At 43.4% G+C, this 26908-nt stretch overlaps 1 long non-coding RNA gene across 1 annotated transcript in view; it reads right to left on the reverse strand.

The window, feature by feature from the left end:
- Nucleotides 1-1112: 1112 nt before the first annotated feature.
- LOC110362275 (uncharacterized) overlaps nucleotides 1113-26908 on the reverse strand; it is a 47280-nt gene continuing 21484 nt past the window's right edge. Inside the window, exons 3-4 of the long non-coding RNA XR_002419499.2 lie at nucleotides 10620-10673; nucleotides 1113-6735 (exon numbers count right to left, since the gene is read on the reverse strand). This is a non-coding gene — a long non-coding RNA (uncharacterized LOC110362275). The remainder of the gene's footprint in view (nucleotides 6736-10619; nucleotides 10674-26908) is intronic.

Consider the following 26908-nt stretch of genomic DNA (forward strand, 5'->3'; position numbering starts at 1 on the left):
TGCACCTGTAAGAAGCGTTTGTGCCCGATTTTCCAGAAAATATCAGCCACTTAACCAATTTGTCCCCTCAGAGAAGCTTTTCCAGTCCAAAAACTGTGATTACAAGACGAGCTCCTGTTTTTCTACCACTTCCTTGTTTACAGTGCGCAAACGGTGACCTCACACGTGCGGGGACAAACAGACGACTTAGTCATCTTGCCTACAATTTCTGAGGCATTGGCTCAGTATCATTTACTAAATGTCGGCTAGCTAGATCCCTGTATCAGAATAAAAGCCTCAGCTCCAGTCTTTGACCTGAGTTCCCCTTTTTAACAAGCGCCATAGAAAATGCTGCTTCGGTAGAGGACCACTCCAATTCTCTTTTTTCCCCAGATGTTCTGCTGTGTGGTTTATTGTGCAGGTTGGAGTTTCAGCACACAGGAGTGTTGATCCTGGAAAATGTGCACATCGCTAGAGGTGCATCAGCAATGACAACATGTTGCTTGCCTCTGCTCCCTCACCTGACCCACACAGCACAGGCTGCCGAGAGTACAGCCTCATTTTTTTGGCTCAAACCACCCCAACAAACCAACCACCACGCCGAGCAGCAGAACATCCACATGGAAGGAAATCCCAGGCCCAAGAGTGCAGTTGGATGTGTTGCCAACCACCCCTGTCCTGCGACGGCACCGCTCTGCCACGCTGAGGGAGATCACAGGGCTTGGAAGGGCTAGAAATTTGGCAGAGCCTTCAGCCGTCCCCTTGTACCTTGTGTTGAGATCATAGTGGGATGTAATAATTTTTAGATACTTCCCTTTCATGGAGGAGCTTGCAAAAGAGGATGCAGCCTTTGACTTGGATCTGAGCAGTGCACAGTATTCATAGAGACCAAATACCCACTACAGATATGCTCAGCCTCAGAAAGAGGAACTGTATAAAAATGAGGAAGCATTTTAAAAGGAATTTAAAAGGGGCAGCTATGAGAATTAAGTTCCTACAAGCCAGATGGAGGTTCCTGAGGGATGCCATATCAGTAATGCAGCGATAGTACATATCACCTTTTCAGAAAGGCTTGCAGAAAGGCCAAAAGGTAGCCAGATTGGTCAGTCAGCAGAGCAAGGAAAGGCATTAGAAAGAAGTTCAAAAAACCAAAGGAGTGTCCAAAGGGAATAAATAGAAAGGACCATAAACTCTGGCAGATTAAATGTAAAAATGCAATAAGGGTGGCCAAAAAGGAGGAATTTGAAGAACAAATCACAAAAAATTATCCAAACTAAAGATTTTTTTTTAAACATCAAGACCAGAAAACTTGCCTGAGGGTCTGCAGGAGCAGCTAAGAACCAGCCTGCCAGAGGAGTTACCTGCAAAGGCACTTTGCATCAGAAGCAAAAACTCAGGGAATTTCCCATCTTTAAACTCATGTCACATCCAAGCAGACCTACAACTTCTTTGTGCAATGAAGCTTTATTTTGGTAAGCGAATTCTCTCTCTCTTTTTGGCAAGCCGGTCTCCTTGCAAATGCCTCACCCCCTTTATACTGCCTGGTCTAATAAATGTGAGTACTCCGATGAAGGGTTGCGCTACAATACAAATTTCCTGCAAGGTGGGTACCGGTGTAATCACTGGCATGTACAGGCACCTGGCAAGAGATCTATGGGCAGCATTTGACCCACAAGCCAGGGGTAAGTCCCTTCTGCCCCTGCCTCCTGCAATGTGGACGCAGCGTTGCAGAGAGAACCTCAGGCTGGAGGGCGACGTCTCAGGCCCTCGTGAGGAAGGGCTGGAGGCCACGGCTGCCTGTGGTACTTTTAAGCGCCTCTATTTTGCAATAGCTGGTCTACATGGTATCACCTCTTTTTTTTTCTTTTTACTTTGTAGATTATTCAGGGAACCGCTCCAAGGCCCCTGTGCAGCAGTTATTCCTACCAGAAAGAGAGGATAAAGGGAAAGGTATTTTTATAATTCTGGTCAGAGCGTAGCCCCAGGGACACTGATGGTGGGGAGTGTGAAAATGTGGCACATTCATCCCCCAGTGACTTGAGCAGCCACCAAGGCCCTTCAAGCACTTCACACTTCGAGTGGCGTAACGCCTCAATACACCTCTCAGAGTTTGCTCGCCCCCAAAACGGCAGGCCTAGTGTGAAATACCTACTTAGGTTGCTTCAAAGGTGTAGTTAGAACTATTAAATGACCCTTTCAATTGTTTTATAGCTACATCTGTGACTGTGTCATACATCTGCCATAGGCTTTTAAATGTTCGCTTCTTCACTGAAATACAAAATTAATATTGTGCTACTTATCTCTTCTGTAGCAACAGGTAAACTTTCAAAATGTCAGGACACACATACATATAGAGTAATCGCTATCCTTAAATCCTGCTGTCAGAAAATGATACATACTTTACAAAAATGTGATTTTTCTAAAAATACCTTAGGAAGTGCTCATCATTTTTGTGTTACACATAAAAAGAAAAAAGACGCCTTTGGGTGGTCTGTTATTCTAAAGAGCCTGTGGCAAAGTGACATGCTTCCCTATTTATCTTCAGGAAGGAACAATTTCATCAGGTACTGCAGGAGAAAATACAGTGCTACGTTATGCAAGGAATTTTCCATTTAAAACAATTGAGTACTTAAAATTCACTCTCTTGCTCATTCAATAAAACATTCAGCAATTCTAAAGCTGGAAAAGGCCATTAATATAATCTTATCTGACCTTCTTCATAACTGAGGCAACTAGACATCACCCAGTTTCCGTCAACAAGGCATTTTTTGGTAAAGTCAATTTTCAGAAAAGGATCTAGTCTTCATTTAAAAACTTCTGGAAGATAATTTGCTGTGTCCCGTATTAGTCTGTTCCAATGCATAACTGTACTCAAAGACATATATTTTAATTTTTCTGGTTTTATGTACCAGCCAGTCCGTTTGGTTTATGCCTTCCTCTATCAAAGGAAAGGAAGAGCTCATTCTTCAGTTATATACAGTTGGGTCTAACAAGATATGATTATAAAGATAAGAAGACTCAAAGTTTCATAATTACAGAAGCAGCTTAGGAAAAAAAGTGAAAAGGGAAAAAAACAACCCCTGTTAAAGCTATTTGTTAGAAGCGCCTAGAGTAAATAGTTCTACAGTCTGCACTAGGACAAAACATCCATCAGTGTTTGATAGGAATTTCAGATTTGTAATGACTGATTAAGGAGCATGACACAACTTTCTGCATTTAAGTGTATCTAAAGTGTTTCTGGTAAGTGCCATATACTTTTAATTTCCCTTCCAATAGCATTTTTTAATTCTGTTGTTATAACTGCCTAAGCTAGTGCCGTTAAAGACATTTAGAAATCTGCCTTTCTTGACAGAGACTTTACAGTATCAAAGAAAAGGTTTTTTATTACAGATTCAGCATAGCCCTTGAAGTGTTTTTCTGCTGAAGACGTGACTTCTTGTTGAAATGTTTTCCTGAATCAAATCAAAGCCTTAATCCCCTACATGTTTAAGTCTGACTGATAGACAAATGTAATGTCATGATCTCAGGCTCTCAGATAAAACCATACATAAAGTAACACTTCAAATACACCCTGTACCATGCCTGTTCATGCAGGGCAAGCCCAGGGTGGGTCTGGAGGTCTACATTTTTGTTCCTAAAGGGCAAAAGTTCCCCCATGCTTCCCTCCCACCCATCCACAGTGCTCCTCACCAGCTTCAGCTCTTCCCCTGGGGTGGGAAATCCATTGTGTGTGCCCAGAGAGAGCCAGAAGCAGCAGCACACGGCACTGCTCCTGCTAGGCTGGAGCTGTTCAGCTGGCTGAGGCAGCTCTTCCACTTTGCTGGGCCAGGAGGGCTTGGGACAGCCTTGCTGGGGGGGCACGATGTGGATAAGCATGTTTATACCCATGTCCTCAACCCGCAAGGCTTCTTCGAGTCACCCACCACCGCTGTTGCCTTTCCCCCTGTCCCAGCAGCTCTCCTGCCGTGTCCCATCTCTGCTCCATGCAGCCCTGTTCAGCAGGACTCAGATGCCTGCTTTGAAATGTGTGGCTGTAAGGCAAATTAATGGAGGAATTTTTAGTTCTAAGATCCCTTCTTTATCTTACAAAAGGTGGATATTCTGGCTAAAGCATTTATTAATATATTTTTCATCTTTTTGGCATTTAACTCCACAGTTAACAGTACCCATACTACATATCCCAGAGTCATTATGTCTCGTTTAACATCAATGCAACTGCATAGCTAGTAAGGGTTGTTTTCTTGACAAATTCTCTGCTAAGGAAAGGGAATGTGAGGCTCACTATTTCTGCCTGCCAACATATCCAGTAATACAGCATGAGATGGGTTTTCCTCCAGAGAAATGATCTTTGCAGGTATTATGGTTAAATGAAAAGTCACTAACAGGTTTGCCTCTCAGGCACTAAACAGTAATACAGATAACTAGAAAAGAAGGCAATTTCTTTGGCTTTTGAAAGAGCACAGCATGTGTCTACTGCACTCGGATTTCTATGCAGAAACACATGAAACAGTGTCACTATTGGGTTCACATTCAGTGGATGATCTTCCACCTAGCAGTCAAACATTTCAGCTTTTTCCAATATATCAAATGCAAAGACAGTTTCTTTTTACCACTGAACAGAGGTGAAGCAGCAGACACTTTTTCTGCCACTTCAATTAAGCAGATGCTTATGGAGGATCTGAAGACTTTTGATGTCAAGGCGTGTTCTGGCAGCAGTCCCAGCCCTTACCAGCTGATTTTAGCAAATTGGAAATAAATCTGCAGGATGAGAATTACCAGAAATGTATTTAACTATGCCAATGGAATGAGCTTCCAATAGACTCTTAATGACACTGGCAGACCAAAAGTAATGCCTTTGTGATTCATGTTTTTTTTCTGAAAGAACAGCATATTGTGACCCATGCAGAGATTCACAAAATATGTCCTCCAAAATTCACTACACTTATCAAAGCATAAACAAGAGCAGGACACAAATACCACAAGTTACATGGTGGCCTGGCCCTTGTAAGCAAATTCAGGCCTTAATAGGAGTCTGGAACTGTATAAATTGCAAAAACAACGGAATAATAATTATGTTTATAAATCATCCTGACAGCGGCATGTTGCAACATAGGGTTTTTTATTTTCATCAGAAAAGGCTCGTGCTAATTATCGAAGTCAGTGATGTTTCCAGATATATTCATTTGGCTTCCTTTCCCTATACTTTGTCTACATGCCAAAATAAATGCTTGCTAAAGATAAATTCACAGATCTGGCAGGTTAGGAGGAGTCTCAGGAGGTCACCTCGTCCAGCATTCTACACTGGAGCAGGCTAAAAGTTTCTGGACACCATCTCTGATACTTTCATCTTCTCATTTTAAGAAATCAGTTCCCCTTGGTTATATGTCCTAAAACTTTGCCATGCTTTCAGATACAAAGACGTACCTGATGTTCTGCCTAAATCTTTCAGGTAAAGTTGAAACTGATTCTTTCCCTTCCCTAAACGGACATTCACAGTTGTTGCCCCATCTGCGTCAATCCCTTCTGAGCTGCTGTGCGGTTTCTCAGTCTTCTCTTTTCAATCCAGTGTTTTTGCCTTCCTTTTTTTATGAGTCACATTTTCTACACCTCTTATCACGCTTATTGTTTTCCTCTTGACTGTGTCCACCTACTGCTTCCAGCTGAGACGAGACAAAGGACTCCAGCTGGGACTTCACTACTGCTTCAGAACACGGAACAATTGCTACTGCTGCCCACGTAAAGACAGTCTTATTGTCAGAAAAAAGCTCATCTCTTCCTCAGCAGTATCTGATTATTGACATACACCTAGCTTGAGCTCTGTAATGTGGATCATAGAACACCACAACTGCAGGGGGATAAAGAGAGACTATCTAGTGAATGATACTCAGAAATCTTTAAAATATGTTTATCTTGCTTGTTCTTTAAAAATGTCCAACAGGGGAGACTTCATGATCATCACAGACAATTTGCTCCAGTGCTTCATTCTCTTCACATTTAGAGGTAGGATACAAAAATACTATCTTAAGTCATACTGCAGGGTCCAGTCAGAAAAATCTTCTTCTGCTGTGACGCTGCCTAGCTAATAACTTCCAATTTTGTGTTTGTCTGCTGAATTTCTTCTTCTTAAGGAGGAAGACTTTTGTATTTGTCTTTGCTGAATTTCAGATGTTTGATTTCAGATTTTCTCTAATTTTTCAAGCACGTGTTCAATTCTGATGCTCGCGTCCACTGTACTTGCAACCCTGACCTATGCCACTCCTATTCACTAGTATTATGACCACAGTCTCTCGTTGATCTTCCAAACTGTTCAGAAAAATGCTGAACAGAGCCAGGTCCAGAACAGAGCACTGCTAAACTTCAATTGAAATTTGACAGCAAAGAGGTGATGAATGTTCTTTGAGAGCAAATTTTCAACCATCGCTCACCCTTCTTCTCACGATCACATTAACATTGTATTTCATGAGTTTCCTTACAGGAGTGTCAAGGAGAAGCAGCAGAAATGTCACTGGCATTGAGACTTTATCACATTAGTTGTGTCCCCCTTTTTTCCTCATTAGGCCACGTAGCCTGCCCAAGGCAGAAATTAAACAGGCTTGGCATGACCTACTCTTAGCAATCCTTATTCGTTATTTATTTTATCAGATTATAATCATCTAGGTACTTACAAACCAATTTTTATAATAGGTTGCTCCAGAACCTTCTCAGGAATCATAGGTACACCAACAGGTCCAAAACTTTGTAGAGCACTACCTCCTCCTGTATAAAAACACAGAGAGCACATGTCCACGGGCTTTCCAAAATCATCGCATCAGAACACAGTTCTCCTTTCGCATCTGAAACGTTGCTGCTGTTTGCTCAGAACTGCAGTTTCCACTGCACTACCGATATGGCCTCGTCAGAGGCTCAAGTGTGACAGAGTGACATTTTTAATTGTTAAGCACTACTGAGCATTTGCAAACCATTATTCTCAAAGGTTCGTGACTGAATGTAATTCATGCTAAAAGGGATTTTACACCAAATGACTAGACATTGCCCCTAAGCAAAATCACCAAAATATATGTAAGAGGGCAAAATGCAGGTTTTTTCTTTCCTAGCTCTTACTGTGGAATTGCTGATTTGCTTTGATTGAGTCTTTCAAGAAAATATGCAACTGGGGCAGGGAGGCAGGGAGAGGAGAAAGGCAGTGTCCTGAGTGGGGTACCACATCCTGAATGGAAGCTTGCAACCCTACAGACGTTGGGGTTATCATTCTTCCCAGTTATCCTATGTGGAAAAGGAACTTCATCTACCCACTGTATGTTCCATATGAGTGTATTAGAAATGTTGAGCTATGTTCACAACATTTTCCAGGAACCAGAAAATATTATTACCCCCTTTCTTACAGTCAGAAAAACATAAAGAGGCCTTGTTCAAGATCAAAGTGAGTCAGCAGAGAGCACAGGATGAAACAAAGCTAGTCTCATGTTTTAATAACTAAGACAATGCTATCTTTTTTGCCTCCCTTTCAGATAGTGCTCACCTGTGTAATCTTATCTCTAAGCCAGAAAAGCTCTTCAGAGGTCTGTAGTTGAAATATTGGTGAAGGTCAAAGGGAAATGAGCTTCCTCACTGAAGAACCGCCTTGTTTGATGCTCTATTGATTTACAAGGCCCTACAGAAATGTCAGGGAGTATGATGTGACTAATGAACAGTTAGTGAAGTTGGCTCTCATACAGCACAAATTTTCTTCCAAAAATAGCTTTTAAAAATACAGATAGACCTTACAGAACCATTTACAAGGTGAAGAGTCCCATATCTCCCCCTGCATGTGCCCATCACTTTGGAATCTGAGCAGGGATTTAGGTCTCCCTTGGACAGGTGCCCATTGCTCCAAACAGTCATCAGGCCCTTGAACTGACTGGTGTCCTCACCTCAAATCACTACAGCTGGGTGCTCCAGAAGTAAGTAGGCAAAAAGCCTGTGATAAACTGGACTGTGAGGACTGAATGAGAATTTATAGACATGTTCTGAAATATGTCTGAACAGCAAACAAGTTAACTGCATTTCTGTGCATACAAACCAGTCATAGTCTGATCAGTGAATGCATATATTTTCTTACCTCATTCAAAAGAGAGAGGGTTATTTTTAAGGCAAGGTTCTGTGTAGGTGCATTCCAATTTTCTATAAGACTGTCAAAGGCTATTGTGTAGATAAGTATTCATTTGAAAGAAATACACCGAAAGTACCATTCTCCCCTTAAGCTACTGAGGATACACAAGATAGACCATGTGTCCGTATAGAAAACAGAATAAAATAAGGTGCTTGTGTGGCTGCATCCAAAATGTGTTGTAGTTGCCACTTTCATTCACAGGTTTGCACGCACAGCAACAAACAGATGCTTGAAAAGCCAGGTGAATGGAATAAACCTTATCTAGAATGCTTTGGCTGACAGATGAGAAACTCAAGGGAGAGCTGCTGTAGGAGCATTAGTCAAGAAAAGAGCTCACAAAAGCTCTTTACAAGGCCAGGAAACATAAAAGCAACAGCAAATTATCTGTGAAGCGGCAAAGCTTTTCCTTTTTTTTCATTGCCATATAATTATATGTTGGAATATTCTCTCTGTCTGAAGGTCACAGTGTGTTTATAATCATAAAACCAGGAAAAACCTGCTCTTTGAATATGATACAAACTTCTACCAGTTATTCTATCTACAGGCTTGAAAAATTAAAATGTGACAGCCCAAAAAGCTTGGAAATTTCAGATCCCTTCTCCAGAAAAAGAAAATGGGAGATGTGATCTCCTCCAGCCTCAAAAGCCTTTTTTTTTTTCCCCAGGGTTAATTTACTTGTGCATTTGGGCACTAGTTTCCACAAGTCAAAAATACTATATAGAGTGCTGTTGCATTTGGCAAAGTACGGCAATCATATTCAGTGTTGTTTCTGTTGATAAAACACAGCAATTTGTAAATTCTTTGGGGTAGAAATGGAGTTCATTCTTGACCCATCCTTTCCAAACACTGTAATAAAAAAGGTTAAAGGTATCAATAAGACCCAAGGACACAGGGCAGGATGACAGAGGTTGATAATTGATCCTGTTGAGATGGAGTTAGGGATGGAGAGAAAGCACTAGCGTAGATGTTGGTTTAATTCCTGGAAGATGTTGGCTAAGTTCCCATTTCTTGCACATGCTCACTGTATGCTTTTACAAAGGTCGCTTAGGACTAGCTCCACAAACAGATACATGCATTAAATGCCATTGCTGATCTAGGACTTAAGGCTTTCCGTGCCTCAGTTACTCATCTGTAAATTCCAGACAACTGTACTTCCCTATTTTAGTGTGGTATTTGGGAGATAAATACATTGAAGTCATTGAAATACTGCAGTGGAAAGGGTCATGCAAGTAGCAAAGACAGAAAGAAATAAGCCTCAGCTTCTAATGCCTTCCCAGACTCCTGGCTGGAGGTGTGAAGGCACAGGGGCTGGAATTAAGGAAGAAAGAGCTGGGTTGGAAGCAAGCTGCCAGTCCCCACTGTAAACATTCCTGGAGGGCAATAAGGGGTGCTTAGTTTGAAAAATGACAGCAAAGTCAGTGTCTTTTACAAAGCTGGGTCTATCCTGTGAACAGGATAAAATCCTCCAAAAAGCTTTGGCAGAAACCAAATGCTTTTCACTGTGAAACTGCATCTACTCCCTTGGCTATGGGCATGTGTGTTTTGATAGCTTCCTCTGTGGAAGGGGAGGGATGCTTGCGGGTTTTATTTAATACCTCCATCTGGAGGTTAACAGCCTGTGACCACAGTTTTAACCTGCCAGTATGCTTGTAGCATTACATCTGAAGAGGAGGAGTATCATGTGAGCAGGGGTTAGGAAAAGGCAGGCTTTGTTCCCACTGGACAAATCATTTTACTTTTCTCTGCTTTCCTTTCCCTGTTCCCAGCAGTGTCCTGGAAAGCTGCAGACCCCAGGGAGAAGAGATGTCAGAGCCTGACATCACTGGGTGCCTTGTTTCTAATTCCCTGGAGAACTGAAAGTGGTTGTAGCTGTCTGATGACTGAAAAAGGGCTTTCCTAAAATGTCAAGGTCCTTCAGTCTCCAGGACCACAGTAACTCAGCCAGAATTTTCTTATGGTCTAAAACGAAATATTTTCAACAAAGGATTTGCATTGGTCCTAAGAACAATGTGTTTTACATCTCTTCTTCCCATCATTTTTACCTCAGAAGAGTTGGCAGGAGACCAGGCAGAACGCCCCACCTGCACTGGTCGATGGCATCACCCTTCTGAAAAGCCAGGCAACACACAGCGTGTCAGCACACCAACAAAGCTTGGCACTGCACAAAGGAGGATGCAGAAATCCAGCCCAAAAAGGGTTACTCAGACATACCACCATCCACTTCCCTCCTGACTGGGAACTAGAACTTTGCACGTTGGCACTAGTTTTATTTGAGATTCTATTTACTGTACAAATAGTGATTATCACTTAAAATGTGCAGCTCCGATGGATGATTGTCTCTGAATTGCTGTTATTGTAGTCACTTACGAGAAGTCCCACTTCCTTGCGAGATACAGTGTGAACCCACAAGGTTCATGGACATTGGGCATGAGATCTTCCTTCTGGAAGGAAACTACATCCTGTAACCACTGGATAGAAGTTGAGTTTGTACCTTATGTTTCTTGGAAGCAAAGTGATTCTCTTCTCCTCCTACACAGCCCATCTCCTAAAAAAAGAAAGGACAGAAATAAATGTTTAAACACACCAGCTAATAACACCATTATAAAAACAAACAAACAAACAAACAAACAAAAACCCCCAACAAAACAAAACAACGACAAACAAACAAACAAACAACCACACAAAACAAAACAAAACCAAAACACAAACAGGAGAAAATTAGGCATATTCAGCTGGCTTAAATACCACCAAGCACTGTCTTTATCTCGTGTTTCCTGCTGTCTGACTCAAGACACTCTCACTCTGCACTTCCCTCAGGCTCTCTGAATTGCTCTCCAGAGGCACTAAACGCACTACAGGCACAGACATTTAGGTGGAATTTAGGCTGGTTGGAAATGGCCCAAAGCAATTCAAAAACAAGTTAGAGGGCATAGCCACAGAAAAAGAAAGAAATGTTCTTGTTTGCTGATATTCTCTGCTCCTTGAGGACCTGATGTGGACTAATTGCAGGTCTCAGATTTCATGGAACACTGTCTTCCGGTAATTTTTCTTGTTCTGTTATTTTTAATTTTGGGATCAGATCTTGGCAGAAGCAGAAATGCCTCTTATACAATACGTGATATATTTTCACTTCAGTGATAACTAAAACTCTTGTCAACAGGTTTTTCATCCACAGAGTTCTCAATGGTTACCTGCAGAAAGGATCCTCACTCCTATTCCATGCAACAAAGCAGGATTTATAAATGCACCAGTATTTCAAAATATGTCCACTGGTGGGAGGGAAAACATTCTCCTTCTTTGCCTTCTCAGCCATCACTCTCTTCCAATTCAGCTTTTATCTCCATTGATGGGAACAAAGCCAGATGCATCTGTCTCTTTCGAGCAAAAAGCAACAAACATTCCTATGGGCCTAGATCCAAATACAGTGAAGGTAACACAAAGTCTCCCAAACAATTCAATTAGCCTTGCATCAAGCTCGCCAAAGACAAAAATATGCATTCTGCACAATGAAAATCAATGAGCATCAGGATTTTAAGCCCCTGCCAGCCCATCCGGCGAAACTCAATGAGGCAGCTGCTGTCAACTTCTTGACTAAGCCAAGCTAATAATGCTATGAAATAGGTGAGGAAACCCAGCTGCAGGGATGTGCTTCTTCTGAGTGGCATCAAAAATTGGCAGGGAAAGGGCATCCTGGCACAAGCACGTGAGCTGAAATACAATTAAGGTGCCTCTACAGCAAATCTACGCTCTCTCAGCGAGCTGTAGATTTCAGAGAACCTCTTGCTTGACAGTGCATCATAGTGGTGCCTTCATCAGCGCCCTGGTGTCCAAATGAATTATTAAAGCAGTATAGCCACACGAGTACCTTGCAAAGAAGAATAATTCTTCAGAGGACAGCTTTGTATGGAAAATGGTTCAGTTTTAGATCCTGTCATGCTGGCCTTCTCCCAGGTGGGAAATCACAGAATCACAGAATGTTAGGGATTGGAAGGGACTTCAAAAGATCATCTAGTCCAAACCCCCTGCCGGAGCAGGAACACCTAGATGAGGTTACACAGGAATGTGTCCAGGCAGGTCCTGGATGTCTCCAGAGAAGGAGACTCCACAACCTCCCTGGGCAGCCTGTTTCAGTGCTCTGGCACCCTCACTGAGAAGGAGTTTCTCCTCAAATTTAAGTGGAACCTTTTGTGTTTCAGTTTGTACCCATTACCCCTTGTCCTATCATTGGTTGTCACCGAGAAGAGCCTGGCTCCATCCTCGTGACACTTACCCTTTATATATCTGTAAACATTAATGAGGTCACCCCTCAGTCTCCTCTTCTCCAAGCTAAAGAGCCCCAGCTCCCTCAGCCTTTCCTCAGTAGGGAGGTGCTCCACTCCCTTCATCATCTTTGTTGCCCTGCGCTGGACTCTCTCCAGCAGTTCCCTGTCCTTCTTGAACTGAGGGGCCCAGAACTGGACACAGTATTCCAGATGTGGTCTCACCAGGGCAGAGTAGAGGAAAAGGAGAACCTCTCTCGACCTACTAACCACTCCTCTTCTAATACACCCCAGGATGCCATTGGCCTTCCTGGCCACAAGGGCAGCACAGTGCTGGCTCATGGTCATCCTGTTGTCCACCGTGACCCCCAGGTCCGTGGTCTTCTACCTTATAGTAACTGCACACAAGGGAGATGGCAAAATTATCAGTGTCTTACTCTCTGATATCGTACCAGAGGGAAGAAGCTCTGTCCTAAAAAAGCCCTGAGGCAGAAGAATGGCCAGGGTCCCAGTGGTTTACCTGAGGAAAATGTGGTACAGGAGAGAATCAGCTGTGCTGAGGAGAGATTTACAATAAAAAAGGTTCTGTGCTCCACAAAGCAGCAAGATGAGGCAGCCGACAGCTCTCTTCCCTTCCAAGCGTCTATCAGCTAGAATCAACACCTGAGACAAGTGTCCTGCAGCTCTGTGTTCTGAAGTACTCCTTCCTCGGATGCAGCTGCAAGCTGAAGGGTCCCTTGAGTAAGAGCACTGGTGACGGGAGCTGGTCATGAAAGATCGCATGGCAACTTCAGCTGGAAGGGAAACATTGAATCCCAGCTGATGATGGCATTGCCTATGCAGATTCCCTTCTCACCACTCTGCCCAGTTTCAAAAGCGTTCAACACTCCTCATTTTCTGCATTTACACTCTCCAGGCTGCTGATTTTCCGGTATTTCCCACACCGAAAAGAACTGAGAGCTGTCACATAGATACATTAATTGATTAGGAAGAGATTTAAGACTGTCAAGCAAAATATCTGACAGAAGTCCAGAGAACTCCTTTGATTGCTAGTCCCAAAGTTTAACTCCAGGTACCATGTTTCTAAATGTATTTATTTTGTTTCTACGCTGGCTGCAGTAAGGACTAATGACAAAAATCCTATGTGAATTAGGTCAGGCTAAAACAGGACATAAGAGGGCCTTGCTGGCACATCTCACTGGCATGTTTCCAGTCTCTTTTCACACAGTCCGTATACTGGAGCCTGTTGGTAAAAGTGCTTGGATTCTACCCTCCCCAAACTTTCCCCAGCTGGCCCTGAGGTCCTTGACCAGCAGAGTGAAACATGGCCTTGGCAGAAGACAATTTTATTGGATAAGCCTAGATTTTTTATCCCAGCTACTATAACTCAATGTACATTTTGATTTGATCTATAATCCTAATAAAAGCCACTTCCTATGAAGCTCAGCTGTGCAGAAGTGGTTATTATTTTACTGGGAAGTAAAAAAAAAAAACAACCTCCACAAATTACCAGAGACTCTGAGCCATTAGATGTGCTCTCCAGCATTTATTATCTGATTTGATGTGTTGATGGCTGGTTATTCTCATTAGCTGGTCTCTGGACTAGTACATGCTGTTTTTCTGCAGTTTGGCTGTGCAGCCTACTCTGTGAAGGTAATTAGCATGAGGCCAATGGATTAACGGGAGAATCAGATGTCAGCTGTGTTTCCATCCCCTCTCAGTGGCCTGAAGGAAACGTGCTGTCAGCTATGCCATGTCAAGAGCCCCTGGGTGAGATGAAGGCACCGATGTACCACCAGGAAGGCAGTTGCTGCCCTTATGAACTTGCACCAGGGAGAGACAAGACAAACAAGGTGGAGGTGAAGCAGAGCCATAAAGATTAAGATATTTGTTAAACAAGAATACGCCAGGTGGGAGACATGGCTCTGCAAACATGCTGCCTTGCAGATGAGTGCAGGCTTTTAAAGCAGTTTTACCTGGCTGCCCTACTTGCTATGACAGATCCATCCCTTGTGTTAAATAAAAACTAGCCACTGTGTTGAGGAAATCTGTGTGAGGACGATCGGTCACTCTATACCAGAACCAATAAAAGATCAAATGAGAGAAAACGGTGGAAAGCTACATATGCAATTACAGCAGAGCAACTCTCGTCTCATGAGGCCTGACATTTAAGCGCACAGACATTCTCTTGGTGTGTGTGAGGTAATGCTATCCTGGAGGGCAAAATCACTTTAAGTGATATGACTGCAAGAAATATAGTACTTCACCTTATTCTTAAATCACCTGAGAACAGAAAGCCTTTTGTTTTGTTCCTTTGTAGTTATGAGCGGGTGCAGGGTAGAGGCTGGAAACCGAGAGCATGAGCCACACCTACATCTGGTGCTGAAAAGAAGTTGCCTTTACAGCTGGAACAAAGAGCTAACAAACTTCATCTCTCAGGCATAAAATTCTTGCCCAGGCAGCATGAAACCTTTCTGTTGCCACAAAGTATTGCAAAAGGTAGGGCCGGATCCTAGCAGGAACCTGGAAACAGATCTTGCTGCCCAATGTGATAGGTTTGCTTCAGTGCTGCTGGTGGCTTAAGGAAGGCTGGAAATAGCATCCTGCCTGCATAGCTTGCCCAAAAAACAAGTAAAGAAAGGCAAAAAAATAGCACATAAAAAGGCAAAATGTGAATGTTTAGGTAATACAAGGAAAAGCACAAGGAAAGCATAAAGTGTTGGAAAAGCTGAACATAGTAGCTCAGGGTAGGATCTTAAAAAGAGTCTTTGAGTATGAGGACGAAAAGCAAGCACAGAGGGTCAGAGGGATTTAGGCAAATCTAGATCATTTTGAAAAGCCTAATTCAACCCAGACTAGGTTTGTACCTAAACTGAACTTGCAAAACTGAAACACGCCAAGGAAGCCGCAGGGGCTCACCGTGTTCCATATGAGGGACACAGCCAAGAGAAGGGTGTCACCCTTGATGTACACTGCTGCATCCGCAATACCATCTGCTGGTTCACTGGAGAAGCTGGTCAGCTGAATGCAAAGGTGCTGAGACACCGTGGTGAAAAGGAAGAAAGCCACTCACCCACCACTCCCAGCACCTGTATTGCCCCTGGCCTGGTGGGGCTGTGATAACATCATTCCACGGCCACTGCTATTGCACTCAGCTTTTACAGTTGGGTATTACTGACTGTATGGTAACATGTTGCTATTACCAATTTACAAGCACAGCCCCCTTAACTGCTTTAAGTGTATCTATAACCAAGTTCTGGTCCTAAAACCAGCTCTAAAGCACATCGTTGAGTAGCTATGGTGTGGATGTGATCCCCCTGCTTTGAATTTCCAAAAGGCTAAATCAAGGCTAAGTGACTTATACCTGTGGATTACGGCAGCCAGTTACTGTCTACTACAGCTCCACCTAAACAAACCATCACTATGCAGATCTGCCATACCGACTGCCTGTCAGTCAACAGATGCTCGTTTTCTCGTGATATACCCAGTAATCCACTAAAACATTGCTGGGTCCTTTTAGAGTAACCACCTACAGACACAATGAATTGTACTCAGAGGACATTACTGAGTCTATAAAAATATCAATAATCTTTTAAGATAGCAGGCCAGGAACTAATGAGAAGCAGCATCTGTTAGTGTGCCCTCAATGGGGAATATTCATTATCATGCTCAGGCTAAAGGATGCTAAAGATTTGACCTGTAATTATGTTTTTGAGAGTGTGTGCAATGTACCAGCTGCTACTACCAAACCCGGTTTGGCCATACGTGGGAGATAACATGGGCCAATCCTGACAACAGCTGATGGCACATTCACTTTGAAGAGATCACTCTGACAAAGCACTGCATGAGCAGAAGCCAGGAGAAGGAAGTTGTGGGGATGAGTCTGGCTCTTGTCCTGCAGCTGCCCTACAAGGGCATTCTCGTCAGCTGCAGGAAAGACAGAGAGAAACCAAGTGACAGGACATTAGATACACTGATAATGATGAGGAGGGACAAATCCTGATCCACCTGGGACAGAAACAGTATTAGGTATTAAAGAAGAGGGTGACTGTCATGTTTAGGAGAAAATGCTGAACAACACAGCTGAACAACACGTGCCAACCCAATTCCACCTCTCCAGGGTATCACTCACCCTCTGGGCTGATACTGAGGAAGCATGCAGGGGTGGCCTGCAGAGCCATCTTTTACATTCACATTCTTATAAACTCAGCCATGCAGCCCCAGTCTTCGAGGAACAATCGTGATAGGCACAGTGGGAGGAGAACAATCTTATCTGCTCATTCCCATGAAACTGCCTGCAGGCAGACGTGGAGCTCAGCGGTGGGTCCTCAGAGACAGTTTCACATGGGTAACTGGAAGATGTCAGCCACAAGCAGCTGTGACAGCATTTTAGGCAAGCCAAGTGGTAAATTGACGGCATGTGGTGACATAGATTGGGTCAGCCTCCAAGCAGCCTGGCCAGGGACAAGAGAAGAGTGAGCTACACGCTGCCATCAGCTGCATCATTGTGTGGGACAGCTGGAGGCCTGGGGCTTTGCCAAGCTGTCAGCCATATGACAAGTGAGATAGAGAACCATTAATCTACAGTCCCTGATGAACATTTCCAGATAATGCAAGTGTGGGTCCACATTAGCATGCCACAGACGTTGCTGCACTTCTCCATATGAAAGGCAAGTCCCACATGTGTGTCCCACGAGCACTTGCCATTCAGGTAAGCAGGGAGATATATTAATAGTTAATGGTTCCATTGGCCTAACTCCATGGGTGAGTCACCTGGCAGGATGCATTTGGGATGGCAAGGTCCTGCTAGCCATACGGAACTCTTGCCTTTCAGTCGAAGTATTTTCTCTGAAGACTTAGGAGGGTTATCAGGGATAAAAACAGGGCTAAAGCTCAAGGGATTTGGTTCTATGGTTCAAGGAGGATTTGAATTTGGCACTGAAGCCATTGGAAGGGGAGCCCTCTCTACCCTCAGTGGTAGGAAGTTGATGAGATTGCCCTCTTTGATTTTTGCTTTTGGGAGTGAAACACAAACAGTAAACCTTGGTCTTCCCCCAGAGCTGAGCTACAGAAACAGCTAGGATGCAGCACTTCAAATTCCAGACAGGCACTGTAATAAAATGTGGAAATTGAATGCAAATTATTTACTACATTTATGATACCACATTATTTACTGGTACTGCAGTTCGATAATCACAGCAATAATTTTCAAATTACCTTTGCTCAGCATTCACTGTCTTTTATGAGTGCTGAAATGCTTCCTGTTCTTAAGCAGAGAGGATTTCTGAGACTTTTCCTGTGCTCGTAAATTGAAACAATATGCAAATGACTACAGAGGCCCAAAGAACTTAAGGCTGATTTTCAAGGGCACGAACAGCAGGGAGACATGATTTCTTCACAGACAACAGGACATTAAACTAACGATTTGTTGATTTGTTGCAGACCACACAGGAAGTCTCATGTAAAACACTGTGTTAAATTAATGGCTCCTAATTCCCAGCTAGTGAGGAAAAATAAACAAAAAGCCACTAAACCAAATTTCTTCTCCTAGCTTTTGCTTGCTCCTCATACAGAGAGACTGGCTCTAACTGCCTCTGAAGAGCATGCATGTCCCAGAACCCGGTATAGTTGAGACGATAATCTGCACCTGATAAGCTGTACCCTGGGACACCTCCTCAGTATTGACTTGCTTAGGTCTAATTGTTGGCTGGAACACATCGCAAACCAGGCCATCAGATATGTGCTGGGACTAGGTGGAAGATCAGAAATATGATCCTGGGAGCCCGGATCTTGGCATACTACGTATCCAGGCAGGCAGTACTGTAAAGTTGACTACGAACAGGAAACTTTCCCATTAAATCGATTATCCACTAGCAAATTAACCAGAACAACAGGATAGGATAGGTCTGAATACTTCAGAACAGACACATCTAGGCAAGGCATCCTGAGTCTCACAGCTTCTAAGAGATGCTCAGGGAGAACAATCTCACCCAAGTTACCCTCCATCAAAATGATCTGACTTGATATGAGGAGACACTGGAACAAAATTCTTGCATGATGGTCATCTTTCAGTTGTGTTTTTCTGATATCTCCACCCCAGGATAAAGGCAGACGTGGATTACTTAACTGATGATGCACACAGTGTATGTTTTTATCCCAGAGCCATCTATAAACAAAAGCACATTTATATGTTTACTATGTATAATACAATAAAAATAAAAAAACAAACCCAAAACAATGAATAACTTCCTTGAAAGGGTTTTACCTAATCACATGCATAGTCATGCTGAGTGATGCTGTTGTGAATATGCTGACACATCTTCAGCTTAGTTTTCTCACTGATTAAAAGAGAAAAGACTGTGAAATACTCATTCACATTAGCAATTTAATGTGTTGTCTCATTCTTGTGTTTTTGCTAATTAAGAATGTTGTGCATCATAGGGCAAGATAGCAGACAGCAATTAGATATTAACTGTGCTCCAAGCTGTGCAATATATCCAGCACAGATGACCAGAAAAAGCCCGGAGCAAAATACAAACCTACTCACATCCTTTCTGAGTTGCCCTTTGAACTTACTATGACTAAAAGTGATTGGGCCTTTTACACACCTTTGGATTGGAACCTTGGTTGTTATCACACCATGATGAAATTTATCTCACCTAACTTTGCTGTCCTAAAGCACTGGTGTCCGGGCTGCTTCTGTCAGCTGCCTTTCATGCTGATGGGGGAGAGTGAGGCATCTCCTGACCACATGCATCCTTTAAGAGTGGTCAAAGCCAGGCGAGAAAATCCCTCCCATGCCTCTGTAGTCATGCAGGCTGGAAAGAACTGTGCATGCGTCAGAAGGAGGGAGTAATAGTTCATCTCTGGAGAGACTCTTCACTGGTGCTGGAAAATACTTAACATTTACAGACCTATTTGAAGTATTAAAGCCAGATCCTCAGCTCTTATCTGCTCGCATCCACTTGGCAGGGGCCACAGAAGCTTGCGGGTACTGAGTTCTCCTGAGGATTAAGCAGTCAGCAGAGTCAGTGCGTCATCATAACATATAAGCTTGCATAGTCTTACTGTAGCACCTTTATTCCAGTATTACCATCCTTACTCTCACTGCAGAGTCTAATTTTCTCCTTATCATCCCTATACCGTGAAATCTATTGGTCTGCAGCATCCACTAGATGCTTCTCTTCCAACACCTCATCAGGCATTTATTCATTGACTATTTGTCACTTAAAAATCCTGTCCTTCCTTCCTGTGGTGTGAGAGCAATGATGCCTTTGGTAACACAAACCAGCTGGGTTTAACAAAGTCTGAAATTACTTACGTATTTCAAATTCACTATCTGTTTTTTCTGGAGCCTGTGTGTTTCACAGGAGATTGGTTACTCAGCCAGACTACTCTTTGCAGTATTATTATAGAAAGCAGGTTTTTGCTCGCAGGGCAGAGTAGATGTTTGTATTTCACAATCTGCATGTATTTGACAAACTCACAGTGAGGGATTCTGTTCTACTATAACCACAGATTGTCTTATTTAGAGACAGCTAAAACTAATAATTAGTCTAGTGAGACAATTAGGCAAAACCCATTAATTATCAAATGTGTAAACAAAATAGGTCTACATCAGCATTCGCAAAGCTGAACAGCTGACCTTTCCACCGTAGCAAGCCTTTGCCTTTTCTTGTCGGCTTTTCTTGCATTTGCTGCTCCAGTTTTGAGGTTGAAACAGACCACAAGACGCCCCTCTTGCTGTCACCCCACCTCTGAAAAAGCTAATGCTGTTTTCAGATGGGAGGAGATCCCGCCTGGTGGCCCAACACACTCTGCAGGAATGTGTCAGTGTCTATGTATTTCTGATGGAGCCCAGGCTGGTTTCTGGGGGAAACATGCCTACCAGGCTGCATTACACAGGAAGCCAGCCTGCCCCCTGTTAGCGTGTCTGGCTGGCACCTGCTCAGCTGTCCCGGCAGCCAGCTCAGGTGCCAGCTTTCCCCAGCTCCCAGCTCCTCGATAGCCTGCCTTTGGCAATAGAGACATCTGTACCCAAGACCATCCAACCCCATGGCAAATAAGAGAGTTGTTCCATTTTCCACTGAAGGTGTGTCAGCAACTGCTCTCTTTGCATTTCAGTATTCTGATCACCTGCTATTTCTTATATTTCAGGCGACATTTTTCACCTCTTTATCACCTGAAGGGTCTGCATTTGTGTATTGGGTGTATTGTATCGTCCAGGATGGTGCTGGTTTCATTGCTGCCAGCAGAATTCAAGATGTCTTCAAGGAACAGCACGGTGTTGTCCTCAGCCACTCTCTTTTTATTATAAAGTCCTCCTTTCCTCCTGAGGCTGAAGATTTCTTACCTGTGTCCAAATCTTCTCATGGACTACATGTATCAGAAATTAACTGCATAAAACAAACTGACCGATGGAGTGGGGAAGACTGCCTTGTGTGTGTGACAAATAGCATAAAAATGTGCTGTACCAGCAGTGGGCTAGGAAGGTTAGGGGAAGAGCATGAAGAAAGCCTAAACATGCGGGAGTGGAGAGATATTGGCATGTTTCAGTCACATTCTGTACACACTGAGCTTCCATCTGAGGCTGGGTGGCTTCTGGTCCTTGACACACAGAGACTGTCAAGAGCTCAAGCTCTCACAACTGGATCCAACTCTCAGAAGTCCATCACCCATCGGTGCTTCTTGTAATGCTTAAGGCCAGATTTTCAGATGATTCTGTTGATTTTCTGAGATGACTGGAATGCCTGATCCTGTGTGGAGTACTCAGTCACCTCAAAAATTCTGCCAAGAAGAATAAAGTGCAGAGAGGACCTGTGCTGGTAAACCATAGTCCTCCATAAACAAGAATAATGAAAAGAGTAACCTCTGCTGGGAATTCATACCCTTGCAGGAAAGGTATTGGTTTGCCAGTGCCACTGTAGCACAGTGAACATGCATCCTCCCATTAAACATTTCATCACCGACCATAAGACTGTGATCCAGTAGAAGCTATGCATTTTTAATAACAATCATTAGGATCCATAAGATCCAACTTGTCTTTTTAATTTTTTTTTCCCTGATACAGAAGTTTTTGCCAAGAATCAGCTTTCAAATAGTGGAAGCACCATGCATTGGGTGGCTGGTCAACCCATTCAAATTTTGTTATCTACTGAGGCCTTCACACTTGCTGAAGGATCTTCTCCATCTACTTGAGTTTTGTGTTTGATGGAAATGCTTGGCCTCCAAGTCTAAAAAGTGCAGGTTTCAAACACACCTGGTTTTATTCTGGGTGTATCTCATTGTGAAGCAACAGTTTTGCATTTGCTGATCTGCTGGAATCAGAACTGGAGCTACTGCCCATCCACGAAACACCTCCCACGAAATGCCTTCTGAACTATAAGTGAACCTTAAACAGAGTTATCCAACAAGAGCAAAGCTTCCTAAGGGAGCTTTTCACACTACTTGTAGGTGCCAAGGCTACTTGCTTCTGCACCAGTAAATTCCTGAGACACCTGTATTTACCTGTTAGAGTAAAGAAATATAGGAGTGGTCAATCTGCACTTTAGCCCCAAGGCATCTGCAAGACAAAACTAGCTCTGGCTTGTTCAGTTCTTGTTCTGGAAAAAACAATTAAATTGAACCCTGAACCACCCCCAAGATGATGAAAGGTGTGCTTTATGTGCCTTTGATAAATATTTGGGCACCAAAAATCCGTCACAGGTGGGAACACATACTCTAGGTTGCAGCCCCCCATGAGCTTGCCTTTTACTCTGCTGCTCTCCCTTTACCTGATGGTTCCTCACCCCACTACTTTTTCATGAAGGATACAAATGGGAAAGACCCCAAGAAGAGAAACCAAGAGATGCTCATGGTAAAACACACACAAGCCTGGCATTAGGAGACATTTAACAGCCCCACTGCAAACCAGTCAACTTGTGTTTTCAAAGTAAATATCAGCCTTAACAGTTGCCTTAACATAAAGCTGAAACATGATGCAGTTTCTCTTTGTTTCTGGGCTTTTTCTTTTTCCTTAACATGGTAGTGGCTCACTTGGATTAGGCACCAGACGCAGAGAGTGAGTTCATGCAGAAAGAGAAGCACATGGAGAATCACCTACTCCTCTCTCTCCACTGACTTTGAGAATTAGCCTTGGGCATACCCTCTGCATTTCCTTCTGGCTGCTTTGGGAAGTATCTTGCTCAACTAGCTGTTTTCTCTGAATCTCATTTCCTAATGTCCATACTCTACAAGGACACCTGTACAGGGCACCTCAGTATCTAACCTGAAGCCAGTTAAACTAGACAGCATGATAGACCTCATATCAAAGGGGTACATACTGCAGTGCATAAACCCATTTATGGATTGCTGTCCCAGAGAGTTTGTAAGGCAGACAGCAAAATTTTCTCTTAGTTTCTTTTCTGGTGTGAAAGCAGATGTGAAATAGCTTGACTTTAACTTAGAAATACCAAGTCTTGCTTTCATTTCCTTACTGGAAATTTCTTTTGGAACAAATTCTGCGTCTTTCTGAAGAGGGTTTTAAGCTTTCTTGGGATGAAGCTAAGGGAAATTTTACTGTGATTGCTGAACAGTCAGAGGATAAAGAACATGACAAATGTAAACTATAGTGAAGGGAGAGGACAGAATTAAGAGTTCTAGGAAACAAGTTAAGTTAAAAGTAGGATGAAGGCAGCAGACTTTTAATAAGTATAATGAAAAGCAGAAATATCACATGAGGAATACCAACCAACACTATTGGCTATCCAGTGTTCTTTAAAATTACATTAAGCAATAAATTCATGGAGCAAAATCCCCAATCAGTAAGGATTACAAAAATGTCAAGATATAGTATAAAAGATATAGTATAAAAGCAAGAAATTGAAAGTACATATGAGACCATAGACAAGTTACTACATCTAAGTCTTATAATCTCCCATTCTACTAACCTTGAAATTACAGTCCTGTTTTGCAGAATTACACAGTAACTGCCTTAAACACAGCACATTTACACAAGTAGGTGAATGGGAAATAATTTAAAATCTCACCTAGTAAAGACAGGCCACACTATAAAACGCAGTTCCTCAATTATGAAAAGAGCTCAACATAGTTAAACAACAGTTCTTTCAGTTGCAGCACTTCACAAATATCATCCAACTCTGGGCATAAAGGATCTTCCTAAAGCATTTGCTGTTTGGCACAAGCTGGAGGTGACTAGCCGCACAACGAGCTCTGCCTGTGCTCCTTGTCTGCTCCAGTGCAAAGTTGGGTTAGTGAGCCCAGACACTTCCACTGACGTGTGTGAGGAGTCACAGAATCACAGAATGTTAGGGATTGGAAGGAACCTCAAAGTATCATCTAGTCCAATTCCCTGTCAGAGCAGGAACACCTAGATGAGGTTACACAGGAATGTGTCCAGGCCGGTCTTGAATGTCTCCAGAGTAGGAGACTCCACAGCCTCCCTGGGCAGCCTGTTCCAGTGCTCTGGCACCCTCACTGAGAAGAAGTTTCTTCTCAAATTTAAGTGGAACCTCTTGTGTTCCAGTTTGAAGCCATTACTCCTTGTCCTACTATTGCTTGTCACCGAGAAGAGCCTGGCTCCATCCTCGTGACATTCACCCTTTTTATATTTGTAAACATTAATGAGGTCACCCCTCAGTCTCCTCTTCTCCAAACTAAAGAGACCCAGCTCCCTCAGCCTTTCCTCAGTAGGGAGATGCTCCACTCCCTTCATCATCTTTGTTGCCCTACGCTGGACCCTCTCCAGCAGTTCCCTGTCCTTCTTGAACTGAGGGGCCCAGAACTGGACACAATATTCCAGATGTGGTCTCACCAGGGCAGAGTAGAGGGGAAGGAGAACCTCTCTCGATCTACTAACCACCCCCCTTCTAATACACCCCAGGATGCCATTGGCCTTCCTGGCCACAAGGGCACAGTGCCAGCTCCTGGTCATCCTGCTGTTCACCAGGACCCCCAGGTCCCTTTCCCCTACACTGCTCTCTAATAGGTCATTCCCCAGCTTATACTGGAACCTGGGGTTGTTCCTGCCCAGATGCAAGACTCCACACTTGCCCTTGTTATATTTCATTAAATTTTTCCCCACCCCAACTCTCCAGCCTGTCCAGGTCCCGCTGGATGGCAGCACAGCCTTCTGGCCTGTCAGCCACTCCTCCCAGCTTGGTGTCATCAGCAAACTTGCAGATAGTGCTCTCTATTCCCTCATCCAAGTCACTGATGAATATATTGAATAATACAGGCCCCAGTACTGACCCTTGAGGCACCTCACTAGATACAGGCCTCCAACTGGACTCTGTCCCATTGACCATGACTCTCTGGCTTCTTTCCTTCAGCCAGTTCACAGTCCACCTCACTACTTGATCATCCAGACTGCACTCCCTCAGTTTAGCTGTAAGGATGCTGTGGGATAATGTGTCAAATGCTTTACTGAAGTAAAGGTAGACCACATCCACCTCTCTGCCATTATCTATCCACCTCATTATGTCCTCATAAAAGGCTATGAAGTTGGTCAAGCATGACTTTCCCTTGGTGAAGCCATGTTGACTGCCCCTAATGACCCTCTTATCCTTGATATGCCTTGAGATGGCACCAAGGATAAGCTGTTCCATCACTTTCCCAGGGATGGAGGTGAGGCTGACCGGTCTGTAATTACCCGGTTCCTCCTTCTTGCCCTTTTTGAAGACTGGAGTGACATTTGCTTTCCTCCAGTCCTTGGGCACCTCTCCCAAGACTTGGCAAAGATGATGGAGAGTGGCCCAGCAATGACCTCAGCCAGCTCCCTCAGCACCTGCATGTGCATCCCATCTGGACCCATGGATTTATGGATATCCAGATTGCCTAATTGTTCCCTAACCCAGTCCTCATCAACCGAGGCAACCTCCTCCATTGTCCTGCCTTCCTCTGGGGCCTCAGCAGTACGGGGCTCCTCAGGACAGCCTCTGGCAGAGTAGACAGAGACAAAGAAGGCATTCAGTAATTCTGCCTTCTCTGTATCTTCTGTCACCAGGGCACCCACCTTGTTCATCAGTGGGCCTACGTTGCCTCTGGTGTTAGTTTTATCTGCCACATATTTGAAAAAGCTCTTCCTGTTGTCCTTGACCCCTCTCGCCAGGTTTAATTCTAAGGAGGCCTTAGCTTTCCTAGTTGTCTCCCTACATCCTCTGACAACAACCTTATATTCTCCCCAAGTAGCCAGCCCCTCCTTCTATGACCTGTAAACTCTCCTCTTCCACTTGAGCATACCCAGCAGCTCCCTGTTCAACCACGCAGGTCTCCTGGCTCCCTTCCTTGACTTCCTACGTCTTGGGATGCTCTGATCTTGAGCCTGATAGAAGCAGTCCCTGAATGCTAACCAACTATCTTGGGCCCCTTTACCTTCAAGCAGCCTTGCCCATGGGATTTCCCCCAGCAATTGTTTGAACACTCATCTGTACTCTCCTGAGCTATTTGGTAGCTGTTGTAGGGGTAGCAACTTCCTTCAGAGAGACTGCAACACCCACAAGGGATGAAATGAAGCAGTATTTTCAAGTGCTCTTTTTCGTAATGCAGATATGCTCCTGACATTCCCTTTGAGAAACAAGTAAATATTGTTACTCCTAATGGCAATAGCACTCCTGTCTCATAACTTCTTTTGGAGTACCACCATGGCCAGAAAAATTTCCAGCCTGTTCCCTCTCCCATTAGAGCTATTGACAGTGTGAAATGATGATTTATTGGTGCTGTGTTTCTGCAGTATGGAATTTTGGCAGCAATAAATATCTGTTCAGACAGATGATGTAATAATCTGAGCTTTCTACAAATGACTTAATGTTTCTTGGTGATTTCTAGAACAGTTAATATTTTCTAATTGAATGTGAAAATGCATGGACTGTTTTTCCTTACCATGGATCAGTTTCAGAAAACGGTTAGATGTTTTTTAATTGGCTTGTCCTGTATGGGATGGTAAATTGGTCCAGTTGGCTGTTAAAAAATATGTGCAATTTCTCAACCTTTTCCGTCTGTGCATTTTTAGGTACCTTTGTGACTCATACAATACAACCAAATGGAGAAAGACATAAATCAAAGGGCTGGATCTGAATCCATACGCTCCACCCTTCTGAAGGAGTTTGAGATGATCTTCATTTCACTAGCATTTGGATTTTGCTAGAGGGAGTTTTGTGGTCAAGTCTGATCCCTTCAAACACACATGAATACACACAAATGCACACACGCACACTCATTCTATAATTTGCCCCACGTCTGTGCATCTCTGTGATCGATTCTTCTAAATAATGAAAATTGCCCAAGGGATACCTGCTTTACATTTGGTTGATATAAAGTTTTAATTGGAATGCAGTAATCCTGACAAGTAGTACAAGTAGTATCTGGTTTTTAACAAAAGTCAGGACTAAGCATCTTTCCTGAGGCTACCCAATGAATCAGGAATAGATTTCTCTAGCCTTTATTTCCAGTTTTCTGCACTAACTACTTTGCAGCTCTACGTTGCCGAGAACTAATGACTGCCTTGCCATTTTTAGGTCTCTCT

This window comes from Columba livia, chromosome 1, assembly GCF_036013475.1.
Source record: "Columba livia isolate bColLiv1 breed racing homer chromosome 1, bColLiv1.pat.W.v2, whole genome shotgun sequence".
Lineage (NCBI taxonomy): Eukaryota > Metazoa > Chordata > Aves > Columbiformes > Columbidae > Columba > Columba livia.